Raw genomic sequence first — 17,963 nt, forward strand, 5'->3', positions numbered from 1 at the left:
AGGCCTGCAGTACACAGAAGCAGTTATGTTTTTAAAAGCTCCATAATCCATGAAAATTAATCAGAGAAAGGTTTTTTTGTGAAATTCTGTATCTTTTGGACACTGAGGGTAGTGTGACACTACAGGACTATTTCTATGAAACAAAGAACATTCTATATGGAATCACAATATAATTTAATCACTCAAACCAGAACCATTTTGAAAGTGAAAGGGAACATTATTAAAAGGGATAAGGAAATAAACAAGCAGTATTTCTGGCAAACCCATGTATGGTTACTGTCATCTTCACTAAGGCCCTCATCTATCTTATCCAACAGTGGTCAGGAAGCTGTGGAATGGTGAGGGGACTAACAAAGCCAGTCACTGACTGAGTGTTGAGTGCCAAACCCTGGCCATGGACAGTGTCCCTTGGGGCCAGTTGTAAGGAAACTGGGATGCAAGGAGATGAAAGAGTTAAGCCAAGGACCTGAAGAAGATCTGGGCTATGAGTGCTAAGTCTGGAAAGGCCTTATAACTGACTGGGGACCAAAAGATATCATTCAGAAACGTCAAGTCACATTGAAGAGCATGGATTACACATTCAAGGTCATGACTTCAGTCCCCTGCTGACCTTTGAGGATCGTGTGGGTGTTGGTAGGAATGACTTAAGGGGCTGTCGGAAAACTCCTGCTTGCCTGGATGCCACTGCTAATGTTTCTCACAGGCTTTTAATTATAGGATGGGCAGCCTCTATTATAAATAGAACTGGCATTCTGAAAAAAAGGCCCTTAACCTTTACTGGTACACAGAGGTTCTGAGGGGTTGGACATAATTTATCCAGGACTGTAGAAGGCAAATAGCCATAGCAAATGTGAGACCATTTTTTATTTCTCTAGTTCTGCTGAAGAGTCTCTTGAGATTGTGTTAGTGTTAATATATATGGCCCCACTTAGAGGGCAGGTGACTGGGAGCATTCTAAATTATAAAAATAAATATATAGTGCCAATACATCTTCAACACACTGAATTTTTGTCTTAGGCTGCCTGCACAAATGAGGAAAATAGAATTCTTTTTTAAACACTCCAAAATTGGCTCCAGACACTGCTCAGAAGAGAGAAGAGTACTATGACCTTCAGATGAGAGAAGAATATTATGACCTTCACATGCCAGGCTCGGTTCCCAAGGATATTCTTTTTGTGGTTCATTGTCTTTTATTCAATATCTAAGAAGAAATATCACTATAGGAAATAGAGCCATATTCTTACATAACACTTACTCTCTGAAGAGTAAGGAAACTAAGGACCAGAGACATAGCTAACACCACAGAAACAGACACACTCAGAGTGAGGATTAAAGTTTAGTTCTCCTGATTTATGCACAGGTTAATATAGATTTACTGGTAATTTTGTATAGTATAGAGAGGTTTAACGCTTTGGTGTCAATTAGACCCAAATTTTTATCTTGCTTTCATTTCTTCTAACTCTGGGACCTTAAATAAAACCCTCTGCAATGAGTAATTTAATACCTACTTCCCAACATGGTTATTAAGTAAAGAATTAGATTATGTTGATAAATTTTCTTGCCTAGGATTCAATAGGTTCCCAGGATAGCTAGCTCTCTTCCCCATTTCTCTGGATGAAATATTTCCCATTATTTAGGGTCAATTCAACTAGTTCAAATCTCCTCCATCCATGGTCCATCCACAGGAGAATATACAATAATAATTCTCAAACTCTTTTGACATAAGAATCATCTGAGGTATTTGTTAGTGACGCAGCTTCAGCAGGATTAAAGTGAAACCCAGGAATTTGTGTTTTAATCTGCACTTCTTCCTCACTTTCCACTCTCACACTTCCACTCCAAGACTCAGATGCAACTGGACTACAGCCCACACTTGGAAAAATCCTAATAGAAAGAAATGGTTTCAATTCACTACCTCAATAACTCCTAAACCATTATGTGCTTCAGAATCAAATATGATAAAAATTCAAACCAAAAATTTAGAAGTCCCTTACCCTAAGAGACACTAATTTAGTGAGTGGGGTCTAGTGTATGTATTTTAATAAGTTCACCAGCAATTCTGATACTTAGCCAGGTTTGGAAACAAATGCTTTGTCTCACAGTGGTGTGGTCCCACCCATTTGATTTCAACAGCTAATTTGAACTAAATCACCCAAAGCCATTCTGCACTGGACCTTATTTCTCTGCAGGAGTGGAAGGGTTTTACTATTAATTTTAATAGAGACTTTCATGAATAAGCCATTACTCATAGATGTTCATAATGACTTTACTTTCCACAGCCAGCTGAGATTTAAGGCCAGTCTTCACATTTTTGTCTGTTTGTTAAACACATACACACACACACACACACACACACACAAACACACACAATGCACAGCTGATAGCAAAGTTCTTAGGCAAGAACATCTCATGCAACTGTTCATTTTATTGTGGAGGAAAATAAAAAGAAAGAGGCACCACGGGACTCACAGATTCCAACTTAGTTTTTAGAGATAATGAGGAATAACTGAATGGGCAATTTTTAAATAAGCATAACAGCTATTGTGTCCATTTCATGCCTAGACCAGTCATTGCAGCCTGCCTTCCCAAGTACTAAGCTGACATACCAAGTTGACATAAAGGCTAACAAAACCATAATGTGTGTCCCACCAAAATGTCTATGACTACCCCTCACATATTTTCATCCTGCTGATCTTCACTGATCTCTACAGTTCTCCCAATCTTGGAACAGTATTCAATTTCCCAAGTATATAGAGAGAGACTTCTTTTATTTATTATACTCAACTTCCTGCTGAAATCTAGTCTACATGCACTAAGCTGCCAAGATGTTCAACTTTATGTATGAAACTCCCTATAATACCAGGCCTACCAAACAGACCAACTCTAGTCCTTCAGCTAAGAGAGGAGCATTTAGACCATTTGATGGCATTCCAATAGAAAGCACAGATCACAAGGCATCTGCTGTGCAGATAACCGGCCATGTATTCCACAAACACACTGAAATTCATCATCACTGCAGTTTAGGTTACATCCCTTAATTCCCACTGTTGTAGAAGACAATCAAAATCTTTTTTCTGCATTTTGATATTACATTGTTCAGAAACTTATTTGTATTGAACCAGAAGTCCAAATATTGACTTCAACTCTGCTTTGCAGGAATGCCTTGAGAAATAAGAGGGTAAATCTATTTGCTGAAGTAGATAAACAAATATGTGAAATTTCTGCCCCTCCAACACACTCCTAGTTAATCCACTGGATTCTTAGTTGAGAAAAATGACCATTCCCAAAGACAGCTTGATTTTACTTAGACCATAATGGTCTAAGTAAAATGGCTTTCATAGTCTAGGTTTTATGGTTTTCTATGCATATTCACTACCCTCAATAATCTCCACCTACAATAAGCTGCATTGCCAAAGGGTTCTGCCACTGGCAAGTCATTTGTTTGTCCTAAGCTTTTTGTTATATTATTTTTACATAAATTCCTAAAAGAAATAATTGTCAACAATAGTTCTTGAACATTTCCTATGCCTTTTACTTCATAGATATGATATTAAATCATTTTCCATTCCTCTGCAAATCTCTTTGCCATGAAAATCACATACTTTGACAGTCTCCTACCATTCATGCTAAGTAAGAAAGATCAACCCAGGAAAGAAAGCATAAGCTACAACAAATCAATCTTTTGTCAACTCAAAGCTGATTCTCTTGAGTCCTTAGCAAATCGAAGTAAATAGTTTTAAAAGCCAGGATTTGTGAGAACAAAATAGTTTTTCTGAATTATAATAGTTCCCTTTATACATGTTAAAATCCAGGCTGACATAGGCCGTGGAAAATGTTGTTTGCTCATTTTAAGATAATACCTCCATTGATTGCTCTTTTATGACAGGCACTGATTGATATGTTTTACATGTATTCACTTTCCACCTTACAACAATCTCCATCTCGCTTGTTCACTCGTGTGTCCCAAGCTCCTAGAATATAGACTGGTAGACAGTGGACACAATAAATACGTGCTATGTGAATAAACAACTTTATGAAATATATACTGGGCAGTATATATTTACGTGCACATTTTGCAGATAAATAAACAGAGGCACCGAGCAACTATGTTTCATTTCCAAGATTTTGTAGTCAGTATTAAGAACCAAAATTCACAAAAGGGAAAGTGATTCTCATAAACTTCACGTGAGTTGAATAAAGTCATTAGAGCCAAAACAATTCTAGATTCTCTAACTTCAATCTTGTACATAATTTACAGGATTCTCTGCCACAGGAAACTAAATTTTGTACACATGCACACATAGCACCAACACATGTGCTCATGAACAGCCAGCAGCTTTCCTTTCAAGTATTTCCTAAGAAACAAGCAAAATCATAGCCATAAAAAGTGCTTTGAAAGATGTAAAATAGACCCACGCAAGGTGCTATAAAAATAATAATGATTAACATTTATCACAAATTTGCCTGGGACCAGTCTCCTAGGTCTTGATCTGTCTTGTTGACTCTTGATGCCAATTGCCAGCTGCTTCCTGCCCTAAATCTTGAATGATAGCCAGATTTTCTCACATCTCACAAGTGATCCTACTTGGTTCTGCCCAAACCCTATCCCTCTTGTTACATCACCAGTTGGTTGGAGAAAGAAGGAACCCCTATTTATTATGAATTTTATGTTTCAGGCACTGTACTCTTTATTCACTGACTTAATTATCAAATACTTATTGAACATTTACCGTGTGCCACACACTGTGCCAAACACCTTGGAGACAGTGAGCAGGACTAAAGTGGCCTCTGTCTTCATAGCCTAACGGAACCATGCCTTCCACGCATTATATCATTCAATTCTACCAGTAAATCTTTAGCTGGCTCCTCCTAGTACTGTCCGCATGTTGTAGATGAGAAAATGAGGCTATGCAAAGTGAGGTAACTCTTAAATATTTAAATATGCAATGGACTCCAGGGCCAATATGAAGTTTCTCTTCTTTGTCAATTTTTGTCCTACTTTGCCTGCTTTTACTGCAAGCTAACACACAATTCTCAGTTCTTTCCAAAGTCAAAGGAAGATTTATAGAGACCATGCAATAAGAATTAAGCTTAAAATGAAAGCCAAAGCAAAAGAGATTTGGCTTTATTGTCCAGAACATAGTTTGCCTGACCCCACCCACCTCAGTTCTTCTCAGGCCTGTGCAGTGAAAGTGGCCCCTTTACCTATCTCACCTCCATAGCCAAGAGCAAGGAAAATGTGCCAAAGTGAGGCAATACCTCAGTCCCTGAAATTTCTCAAGATAGAGACAGGTGAGTGGTCAGTGACTACCTTCTATGCAAAGTCCTTAAATACATGTCTTTTCTGTAGTTCTTCAGGGTGAAACTTTGATATCTCTCCAACTTACTAGTAAGTTATCTACTAAGTAAGATGCTAAAGGTTTTAAATGCTAATATTCATAAACTAAAATTAGCACATCACTAGAGTCTCCCAAAGACAGGAATTCTATTTTCTATTAAGAAAGCTAATTTCCTCAAAATGTTTGCATATGTTACACCCTACTGTAGCTCAAATAGATAATTCATAATGCCTGAAATTTACAGATACACAAAGGAAATGCTGGTATCATTGAATTCCTAGCATTGCTTTGAGTTGATCATGGTCTTATTTCTGCCATTCTCATTTTGTAATTATCATTTATTATTCATTTAACAGCAACATCAGTTTTAATCTTTTGTGGGTTGTTTGGTTTACCATACAGTATATAATAACGAATATATGCATATTTTTAAGATGGTCTTAACACTAAACTTTGATATGCATACATTACAGTTCAAATATGAATTATACGTCACCAATGTATAACACAGATGTATACACCACCACAATTTTTTAGATATATGGTAATGATTTGTATTGTCCATAAATTTGAGCCATTCAAAATTTGCCATATAGGGTTCTTTTTCTCTTACAGATGAAGAAGCTCCAACTGCACGAAGCATTCTGCATGTAACTATATACTTTAGACAATATATGAAGAAACAACTACCTCATGTTACCAGAGAGTGAATGAAAGAAAAGCATACTGTAGAGATGGGAAAAGCAGAAGAAGTATCACTTTTTAAATAGATCTAACCCTGAAGGCAGGCTACAGTTGACACCACTGCATAGCTAAAACTCCGATAGAAATCCCGAAAGAAAACCTAGCATCTTTCTGTCCCGAAAAACTAGAGAACAGAGTTCACTGTAACCATAACTGCTGTAAAGTCAGTGGGGGAGGTCTCAAAAAGGAAAGAATAAGTGTGGGAAGCCCCAAATTCTGTGTACAAACTCCATCCAAATCTCTGGCTGAGTTCTGAATTATGCACACATGGGGAAAGTTCTTAATAGCTAAAATGAGAATAATAGAACTGAACTAAAATTTGCATAGTTTCCAAAGGGGCAAATTTTTCAATTTGAGCCCAATTAAGTTAACATTCTCTCAGAACAAAAATTTAACTCTTAAGAAAAATATACAGAACAGAGTCTGCACAATACAACAGGGACAACGCCCAAGATATATTCCAAAATCACTCTACACACAAACAGGAAAATGTGATCTATTCTCAAGATACAAGGTAATCAACAAAGACCAACCCCCAAAATGGCCCAGAAGTTGGAATTACAAAGCAGTTATTTCAAAAACCCATCATAATTTGTGCCCAATCATATAAAGAAAACTGTGCTCATAATAAATAAATTTGGAAAATATCAGAAAATTAATAGAAACTAAACAAAAAGGAAATCATAGAACTGAAAACAATATCTGAAATTTTAAAATTTACGGTATGGACTTAATAGCAGAATGGAGAATACGGTAGGGTTAGTCAACTTGAAAATAAACAGAAAATATCCTATCTGAAGAAGAAAGACAAAAAAAAAATCCTAAAAACCTATAGAAAAATATAAATTATCTAACATACATGTAATTAGAGTTGCAAGAGAAGACAACCAAAACAGAAAAAGATGTGAGAAAATAATGACTGAAATTTCTCTAGACTTTCTGAAAGACATAAATTTACAGATTCAAGAGCTCAATCAACTCAAAGCAGAATAAATATGAAGAAAAATCTCACCTAAGCATATCATAGTTAAACTACTAATAACCAAAGGCAAGACAATTTTGAAAGCAGTCAGAGAAAAAGGACATGTGGCATGTAAGCAAAAATTGATTCAGATGTTTGCTAACATCTCACCAGAAATAATGGAAGCCAGTCAAGAGTGTATCAGCATCTTTAAATGGCTGGAAAAATAAATAAGGCTGGGCCCAGTGACTCACTCTTGTAATCCCAGCACTTGGGGAGGCCAAAGCGGGCAGATCATGAGGTCAGGAGATTGAGACCATCCTGGCTAACATCATGAAACCCCGTCTTTACTAAAAATACAAAAAATTAGCCAGGCATGGTGGCACGTGCCTGTAATCCCAGTACTAGGGAAGCTGAGGCAGGAGAATCACTTGAACCCTGGAAGCGAAGGTTACGGTGAGCCAAGATCACACCACTGCACTCCAGCCTGGGTGGCAGAGCAAGACTCCATCTCAAAATAAATAAATAAATAAATCTGCCAACCCAGAATCCTAACCTAGCAAAAATATCCTTCAAGAATGAGGGTAAAATTAAGACGTTTTTTGATAGAGAACTAAGATAATCTGTCATTTTAAAAAATATTCTCAAATGCTCTTTAGACTGAAGGCTATCGATAACATGAAAACGCAAATATTCAGAAAGGAATGAAGATCGCTGGGAGTACTAAATGCCTGAGTAAATATCAAAGATTGTTTTTCCTCTTAATTGCTTTATATGTGATGACTTAAAGCAAAAATCATACTATTGTTCTTGCAGGTTTATATGTGTGAAAACTTTATCATATCGAGTAGCAATGGATGAGATGAATCTGTTAGGTTGATGCAAAGGTAACTGTGGTTTTTGCCATTAAAAGCAGCCAGATTGATCCTGAAAAAAGGGATCACTTATTTAACAAATATTTGTTGAATTAATACTATATGCAATTCATTAATGTTAGGTGCCTAGTACACAGTAATGAATAAATTTTGTGTTTTTCATTAAAGCAACAAAAAATTAGTAAAAGCTTTTGAGCAGAGGAGTAACATGATGAGGTTTATATTTATGAAAGCTCTCTCTTGAACAGGATGGAGAAAGATGAGAACAGATGCAGGAAGAAGAGGTATAAGACTATTTCTATGACTCAGGAAAGAGATAAATTGCTTCGATGAGGCTACTAAGAGTGAAATTGGAGCCATTATTCTGAAATTAATGGATCTGAGAATATTTTAGAAGAAACTGACAGGATATGGTGATGAATTGGTTATAGGGGGTGAGGAAAAGGGAGTGATTCGTGGGTGATTCCTAGTTTTCTTAGGAAAAGAAGGTGAAGCAGTCAGGTGAAGATAGTACCATTTGTTGAGCTAAGCAATACTAGCAAAGTGGAGACCATGAGTTCATTTGGGAATATTTTAAGTTTGGGCTACTCTAATTCCCTGAAAATGTCAGGTGCATAGTTGATGTATCTAACTCAATGCAGTATACAGCGCTCAATACAGTGTATATTTCAAAATAAATATTCAACACATATTGATATATCAATATTCAATATATAACTGAATAAATTGAAATCAGAGGAAAGCAAACAATCATTTTATTAAGGGTTGACTCTAACTGGCATTATGACAAGTATTTTATCTACATCATCTCATTTACAACTTTAATATTAGGATTTCAATTTTACAGAATTGGGAACAGGCTCAGGAAAATGAAATAACACAACAAAAAAACTGTAGACTCAAGACAAAACTCAGGTCTGCCTATACAAATCCCTTCTGAAGTCTTTGTTCTTGCCCCTGTGCCCTCTCACCACCACATAACACATTTCATGGAAAATGAAACAGCCTCTTCCACTCCATCTTAGAAAATCTCTCCCTCTTTTCTTCCCCATGTGCATTTCTTTTCTCTCACTCGAGCAGAGATACTGCAGAACGAAATTCAGCAATTTCTCCTCTGCTTCCATTCAAGATTAAGGGAAGGAAGCCTGTAGAAAAATAAAAAATGGAAAATGCTCCCAGTGCTCCAAGATTATGCATACACTCATTTCATGTGTACTCTTCAAAACTTTCAAGGAAGCTGAAATCTAATTTAATCTATTACATGATTGTACTAAATTACTTAACCACATCAAAGCATCAATGGCCTCACACTCTGGGAAGGGACATTGTAAAATGGTTTTCAAATATATAATGCAGTCTCTCAGGTGCCTGAGACAGGGACGCCCATCCCTGAATATAAAGCTTCCCTTACACTTCTGAGATCAAAACAACAGACCCATTATTTGTGAGGCTGGATGAAATACCAGAGCCATTTCTTATTAGCTTTAGTCATTAAATAGAATTTAGTAGCCTGGCTATTTATGCTTCTTTTCTTCCTTCTTTAAAAAAAAAAAAAAAGGCAATCTTAATGGAATGAAAGGGCAGAAGATTTTAAAGATCAAGATTATGAGTAAATTTCCCACTAATTACACTGTTTTCTACTTTTAGAAAAGAAAACCAAAACCAGTTTTCCAATACCCGCTGCCTCTCACACTACACCCTTAAGAAAGCAAAGCAAAAGAAAAAAGATGTTAAGTATACATCTTCACTAAGAGTAAGGACAATTATTACTATACCACTAGTACTACTGTAAGTACTAGTGAAAAGTATCCCGTGTGAATCTGTTCTCTAGAATGTCAAAGGCATTTTCCCATAAAAAGAATACTATGAACAAAAGTCGGATGCCCAGTAAGGCTCACAAAAGCCGACCCAGTCATGGTGTTGACATAGATCAGCATTGAGGCAAGATCTAGAAATCTCGGCAACATCAGAATTACATCTCAACTCCCTTTGTCCTGTCAACAACTATTTTGAAAGCCATGTAATAGTGAGAATTCAGCTTTTGTATGAAGAAAGGAGAAGGCAGTATAGCTCAGTATAGTATGAGCACTAGGACGGGATTACCTAGATTTGACTCCTGTCACCAAACACTTCCCAGATCTGAACATTAGACAAGGCTCTTCCTTTATTCCGTTCCTCAGCTCCCACATCCATACAACAGGAAGTAAAGTAGGACACTTAGCCTTGTTGTAAGTAAGTAAGTTATTACTTTAAAACACACAGAATAATTCCAGGCACAAAGTGAGCACTCAATAAAAGAATGCTATTGTCCAGGCATGGTGCCTTACAGCTTTCATGTCAGCCCTCTGGGAGGCCAAAGTAGGCAAATCTCTTGAGGCCAAGAGTTCGAGATCAGCCTGGGCAACATGGTGAAACCCCATCTCTACTAAAAATACAAAAATTAACTGGGAATGGTGGTGCATGCCCATAGTCCCAGCTACTCAGGAAGCTGAGGCACGAGAATCACTTGAACCTGAAAGACAAGGGTTGTAGTGAACCAAGATCGTGTCACTGCACTCCAGACTGGGTGACAGAGCAAGCATTGTCTCAAAAAAAAAAAAAAAAAGTCCATATTATTGGCACTGTAGTACATATTTTATCTCATTTAATCTTTGTCATTACCCCTGAAGATAAATATACTTATCTTCCATGTCATAGATGAAGAAACTGAAGCCTAGAGAAGTTACATAATTTTCCAGGGAAACCTTCATGAGAGATAAATGTTTAAAGATAGAGCCAGATTTCTAACCCAGTTCTGATACCCAAACTCCAGGTTCTATCATGTATGGCCATCATTCAATGTCTATGAAGATGGAGGATTCTCAAAAACACATCTTTCCCTGATTCCAAATCCCCTTCACTAATTCCTCAGCCATTGACCTCACAGGAAGAAGGAAAGACAGATGGTAATTGAAACTCATTCTCCCTTTTCAGGACCCACAGAAGGAGGAGCCTGCCCCAGCTCTCTGCCTACCACCGGCCAAGCTTCCACAGATATTTGACCTTTGTAAATTAGGCATTCAAAAGTCAAAAATGCCTGTATTTAAAATTTCCATTGTAGATTTCTGGCAAATCCATGAGAGTGAGCTCTTTGAAAATGCCACAGGCCTGTGGAAATCCTTGTGGGTGTAATTAGCTACAGAAAGTGAAGGTGACTGACCATTTACAGTCACATCATACTGAATTGAAGAATTACAGAAAACATAAAACCAAAATGCAGTGAGGGCTGAGACCCACAAAGTAATCTGGACATAGAGATGTTTTCCAGAAACCAACTGTGAAAGAACTCAGAGGGTGTTCTACTTACAGGCTTGACACTGACCTGGTCTAGTCTTCCTTCACATTCAGAGGCAGAGGCTGAAGGAAAGAGAAGAAAACCCAAACAGAGATTAATCACAAAGCATTTGGGGCCTGGAAAACAGGTCTTGTGGCAGTGGGTTTCCTTAGGAAGAAAATGGAAAAAAAGGGATTATCCCTGATGTCTGGAGCCTCTCACAGCTCCCAAATACTTCTTAATTATTTTGAAAATGTAGTTTTGATTACGAGGAAGATTCTTTTAAGGCATTATAGAATCTCAAAACTGTAAGAGGGATTGGCCACTGTGGAGCACTTACACAGTCAGGCATTGTGCTCCCACCATAAATCTTCCAACAACCATGTAATTATTGTCCTCGAATTACAGAAGAGGCTTAGAAAGGGTTAAGTCCCACCCAGGGTCACAGAGCCAGGATGCAGGACCCTGGCTCCCAGCCTGCCTGACACCACAGGCAGAGGCCTTGCTCACTCACAGTCACTGACTTCCTTTGAAGTCATTTCTTCGTCTGAGCTTCAGCACCTTGTGTGAGTACCCCAAACAGCACTCCCAATGGGTGGCTTTTCAGTTTCAGTTTGAGTAACTGCTACAAAAAGAAGCTCACGGCCAGGCACAGTGGCTCACGCCTGTTATCCCAGCACTTTGAGAGGCCAAGGTAGGTGGATCACTTGAGGTCAGGAATTCAAGACCAGCCTGGCCAACACGGTGAAACCTCATCTCTGCTAAAAACACACAAAAATTAGCCGGGTGGTGGTGCACACCTGTAGTCCAGGCTACTCGGGAGGCTGAGGCAAGAGAATTGCTTGGATGCAGGAGGTGGAGGTTGCAGTGAGCCAAGATTGCACCATTGCACTCCAGTCTGGGCAACAGAGTAAGACTCTGTCTCAACAACAACAACAACAACAAAGCTCACTGTTTCTTTTTATATCAGTAAAATACACATAAAGATAACCAATTCATTTTTGTGTGTGGGTACACAGTAAGTGTACCTATTTATGGGTTACATGAGTTGTTTTGATATAGGCATGCAATACATAATAATCACATCAGGGTAAATCGAGTATCCGTCACCACAAGCATTTATCCTTTGTGTTCCAAACAATCTGATTATATACTCTTCTAATCATTTCAAAATGTACAATTAAATTATGTTTGACTATAGTCACTCTGTTATGCTAGCAAATACTAGGTCTTACTCATTTTTTCTGTTTTTTTGTTCCTACTAACCATCCCCACTTCCCCTTTCCCCACCCTCCTACTACCTTTCCCAGGCGCTGGTAACAGTCTTGTTCTCTATCTCCATGAGCTCAATTATTTTAATTTTTAGCTCCCATAAATAAGTGAGAACATGCAATGTTTGTCTTTCTGTGCCTGGTTCATTTCACTTACCATAACGACCTCCAGTTCCATGCATGTTGTTGCAATTGACAGGATCTCATTCTTTTGTACAGCTGAATAACACTCCATTTTGTATACGTACCCTGTTTTCTTTATCCATTTGTCTGCTGATGGACCTTAGGTTGCTTTCAAATCTTGGCTATTATGAATAGAGCTGTAATAAACATGGGAGTGAAGATAACTCTTTGATATACTGATTTCCTTTCTTTTGGGTATATACTCAGCAGTAAGGTTGCTGGATCATATGGTAGCTCTATTTTTAGTTTGTTGCGGAATCTCCAAACTGCTCTCTATAGTGCTTATAGTAATTTACATTCCCACCAACAGTGTACAAAGGTTCAAAGGTAACCATTTTAAAACAAACAGTTCAGTGGCATTTAGTACATTCATAAGTTTGTACAATCATTACCACTATTTAGTTGCAGAAAATTTTCATCATTCCAAAAGAAAACCCCATACCCATTAAGCTGCCACTCCCCATTCTCCATTCCCTCCGCCACTGTTTAGCTTTCTGTCTTTATGATTTGCTTATTCTGGATGGCTCATATAAATGGAATCATACAATATGTGGCCTTCTTATCTGACTTATTTAACTCAATATAATGCTTTCAAGGTTCACCCATGTTGTAGCATGTGTCAGTACTTCATTCCGGCTAAGGCTGAATAATAGTCCAGTGTATGGATATACCACATTTTCTTTATCCATTTATCAGGTGATGGTCATGTGTGTTATTTCCACTTTGGGGCTATTGTGAATAGTGCTATTATGAACATTACTAGACACATTTTTAAACACTTGTTTTCAAAAATTTTAGGTATAACTAGGAGCAGGATTGTTGGTTTATGTGGGAATTCTATGGTTAACTTACTGAGGAACTGTTTTTTTCCACTGTAGCTGTACCATCTTACATTCCCACCAGCAATGGATGAAGGTTCCAGTTACTCCACATCCTCATCAACACCTGATATTTTCCATTTTTGTTGTTGTTGTTGTTTATAGCATCCCAGTGCATGTGAAGGAGTATCTCATTGTGGTTTTGATTTGCATTTCCCTAACAACTAATGACATCGAGCATCTTCTCATGGGCTCTTGGCCATTGATAGGTCTCCTTTGGAGAAACATCTATTTAAGTCTTATCCCCATTTTCTTAACTGGGCCATTTGTTTCTATTGTTGAGTTATAACAATTTTTTATGTATCATGGAGATTTGACCTTTAATCGGAATACTATTTGAAAATATTTTCTTCCATTCTGTCTTCTCACTCTCTTGATAGTGTCCTTTGATTCAATAAAGTTTTTAATTTTGATGAAGTCAGACTTCCCTATTTTTTCTTTTATGGCTTATACTTTCAGTGTCATGTCTAAGAAATCAGTGCCAAAGCCAAGGTCATGTAGATTACTCCCATGTTTTCTTCTTAGAGTTGTTGTATAGTTTCACCTCCTACACTTAAGTCTTTGATCCATTTTGACTTAATTTTTGTATATAGTGCTAGGTAAGAATTTAATTTCACTCTTTTTCATGTGGATATCCAGTTTTCCCAGCACCACTTGTTGAAAAGGCTGTTATTTTGCCATTAAATATTCATGGCACCCTTCCAACAATCAATTGACCAACGTGTGGGCATATTCCTAAACTCTTAATTCTGTACCGTTGATCTATATTCTATCCCTATGGTATTACCACAGTGATTTTAAAACTATAACTCACTGCTTTTTAAGGCAGCCTACTTAGCCTTCAGATATCCCTACCCCTTGTTAGAAAGTTTTTTCTTACCCTGTTGCTGAAATATACTCCATAATGGTACTAACCACTCATCCTAATTCTGCCCTCTGGCATCCCATGATCAGCAACAACACAATCACTAACCTTTTTAAAGCTCTCATTATTTTCCAGGTATGTCCTAGGTGTTTTATACGTATTGTTTATCACACTATGTCTTCAAACACTATAGGTAAAATTATTACCTTCCGTGAAGAGGTAAAGAAACTGTGGCATAGAGAGGTTAAGTGACTGACTCACTCACAGTTAAATAATAAGTGGCAGATCCAGGCTGCAAACCCAGGCATTTCCGTGTTCCTGTTCATGCTCTTAGCCTACAGAGCAATTGAGCCAATTCATTGTGTGCCTTCCGGGTCAAGCACTGTGCTAAGGGCTAGAAGTGCAAAGGTAAATAAGTCACTACCCCTGCTTCATAGAGTTCACAAATAAGCAGAGGCAATAAAAAATGCTCAATATAAAGTTTGCCCATGGAGGGTGTTGCAATGCAGGAATACCAATGATAGATGTTTTCCCTGGAAAAGTAGAAGACATCACAGGAAAGGTGAACTTCAGGATAGATCTTTGTGCTAGAGCACAAAAAGGGAAGAGCAGTGGAGGCATGACCTATTGTAAACCAATCCTGTAAGATACAAATATGTTTTGACGATATCAGTTAATGACTATACATATTTTCCTCCAATAATGTCATCTTGATGAAGGCAGTTTCTTAATCCTGCATACAAAATCTTTTTGAACTCTGAACCTCTCTGATATATATATTTGCTTTCATTCCACCTTTGTCTTTTCTGAAAATAAGATGCCTTTGCCTTTCATATGGTAGTCTAAGTATCTATTCTGACCAAAAGAACACCAAAGTCTCGAGATTCTTTTGTTTTCTTAAAGAAAACATTTTCTTTTTAAATTCTGAAGGATCACCAGCAGCTCTCAATTTTAATCAGCTCAGAATAAATTCCTTGGGGAAAAAAATAGCTTTCTTATAAATCCTGGATTCCTCCTGCTCCTAAAATAATGAAAGATATTATAGGAAAATCATAGGCTAAGTTAGAGTATGTCAAATTTGTTCATAATAGCAGCTCACTTGAGAGGCTAAGTAAAGACTTCTGAGGGATAACACAGATCTGTGTCCTTTGAAATCTCCCATTTCACAGAATCTTGAGTTCTATTTTTCTGGAAGTCCCTCAGCTGCTGGTTCAATTCATACATGATCTGTACTCTTCTCAGTTAAGATTGCTAAACAGAGAGAAAGGGGCAGAGCCCCCGGGGGACTATCAGCTAAAATGCTAACCATGACCTGGTGACGGATGGTTTTGATAGTGCTTTGCTAAGTAGCCAATGTGTCAAAGGTTTGTATTTTTTCCAAGATGTGATGAGGTGATTATATCACAATGTAAGTCCATTTGTTGCTTCTTTCATCCAGTCTTGCTACAAAGAGTACCAACCACACTACTTGATTCTACTTATATACTTTGATTTTAAGTTTGGCTCAAGGTCTTTTTCTCATCCCAGACTAGCAACAGCTTATAAACTGGTAGGGTCTGGGGACCACCCTTTGAGGGGCCGAGATCTAGGAGAAAAAGTCTTCCCAAGAAGAGGGTAGATTTCATTCTCTCTCTCCCATCTGCAACTTTGCCACCTAGGGTACAATCAAAGTGATGTTTTTCTTCACTCAGGGGACCACCCACAAATACACAGACGGTTAGTCCTGCTTTCTTAGCCAATCAAAGGATTTATACAGCTCAGGCACAGCATGGAACCATAGAAAGCACACAGGGTCTGGGGTTATGCAAACCAAATTTCAAAGCCAATTTTTTCCACCCACTAGCTTTGTGACATTAAACAATATTCTACTTCTAAATTTTAATGTCCTTATCTGCAAGTGGGATAGTAAGACCTACCTAACAAATTTTCTCAGTTAAATTTATAAATATGTGTCAAGTATTGTGTAAATGTTACGTATGGAACAGAAAATTCAATTTTTCCTACTCTTGCCTCCTCCTCCCCTTGCTCTTCTTTCTTTCCTTTATTAAGCCCATGAAAAACTTCTATAAGAATAGATCAGTATACTCTGTCCCTGCTGTTATTATCATTGCTTGCATTGATTAAACTGTAAGATATCAGTCCCTCTTACCTAAGACCCAGACCCCTCCTTCAAATAGTTTGATTTCAAGCCCTAGGTGTAAGTTAACCTCCCATTCGCCTTTCTTGCACAGAGTATCCTAGCTGTAGCAACAGAACTCTGACTTTTCACATTTTTATATCTCTTTTTCTTTCTCCAACCATTTATTTTCCTTCTTTCTAATTATTCCAAGTATAGATTATAAAGAACTATAGGAATCACGCTCTACTAATTTCACCAAAACATGGACCCTTACCTCTCTCCATTCTGTGCCCCATCCTACCCTCACCATCCAAACTAACTCAAGTTCGTGGTATTACTGCTAATATAAATACTCCCATCCTTCAACAAAAACTTAGACTTTCTGGACCACAGATGCTCTCCTGAGCATCCAATAACTCTACATTGACCTAGAACATTGAGACGGATCAATCTTCAATAGAGTCTTGACTTTATACATACATGCTCATATTAGCATTCCCGAAATGATTTTTCCATCTGTTTCCCACAGTTCCTGAAAGTTTTCCATTATAAATCTTTCCATTGATAAAGGAATTTACTCAAAGATCATATATCTATGCCTGTGAAGTAGTAAGCAGAGGCCAGGTACAGTGGCATGCACCTGTAATCCCAGCACTTTGGGAGGCCAAGGCAGACAGATTGCTTGAGCTCAGGAGGTCTAGATGAGCCTGGGCAACATGGTGAAACCATCTCTACAAAAGATACAAAAGTTAGCCGAATGTGGTGGTGTGCACCTGTAGTCCTGGTTACTCTGGAGGCTGAGGTGGGAGAATTGCTTGAACCTGGAAGGTGAAGCTCCAGTGAGCTGTGACTGCACTGCTGCACTCCAGCTTGGGCAAAAGAATGGAGACTCTGTTTCAAAAAAAAAGTAGTAAATAGAGAGCTACATTTATTGCTAGGCATTTAATATAGACTGTCTCACCGTATCCCCCAGAACAATAGGGTGAGCGTTATTAGCCCCATTTTACATATGAGAAACTAAGACGAAGAGTTTAGAAGTGACAGAATTAATATTTAAACCCAGGACAGCTTAGTCTCCAAGGAGGAATCCCTTTGATAGCTTCCTTGAAAAGGGAACCTTCAGTTTATGTTTAACCACATCCTGGGACTGAACGCTCATAAGCTAGCTCCACGGTTGACCCAACCCATCATGGAACTTCTCTCATTCTTTCAGTGTTGGCATCTAACAATGAAAGCATTCTGGAAATAAAACGGGTGTCTTCAGGGGAGTAGTGATCTCCCCATCCCAGCCCTGTCTCAGCTGCCCAAAGGCCTTTGGTTTGTTTCAAATAGAGATTCTAGGTCCCTAATTAGCTAACCCATTCTCATGTGCAACACACCAAAGGTGATAATCCAGCGTCAATCTGAATTTTTAA

At 38.0% G+C, this 17,963-nt stretch overlaps 1 long non-coding RNA gene across 6 annotated transcripts in view; it reads right to left on the minus strand.

Annotated features, from left to right (window-relative positions):
* Positions 1-8,657: 8,657 nt before the first annotated feature.
* LOC135273405 (uncharacterized) overlaps positions 8,658-17,963 on the minus strand; it is a 48,930-nt gene continuing 39,624 nt past the window's right edge. For 3 of the 6 annotated variants that reach the window (XR_010341195.1, XR_010341199.1, XR_010341196.1), the window contains exons 2-4: positions 12,661-12,823; positions 11,266-11,315; positions 8,658-9,064 (exon numbers count right to left, since the gene is read on the minus strand). This is a non-coding gene — a long non-coding RNA (uncharacterized LOC135273405). Of the gene's footprint in view, positions 9,065-11,265; positions 11,316-12,660; positions 14,503-17,321; positions 17,434-17,963 lie in introns of those variants that run through there. The other 3 variants (XR_010341197.1, XR_010341198.1, XR_010341194.1) reach the window with 3 other exon arrangements.

This window comes from Aotus nancymaae, unplaced genomic scaffold (assembly GCF_030222135.1).
Source record: "Aotus nancymaae isolate 86718 unplaced genomic scaffold, 86718_ANA_hifiasm-v0.15.2.pri h1tg000007l, whole genome shotgun sequence".
In the NCBI taxonomy this organism is placed as follows: Eukaryota; Metazoa; Chordata; class Mammalia; order Primates; family Aotidae; genus Aotus; species Aotus nancymaae.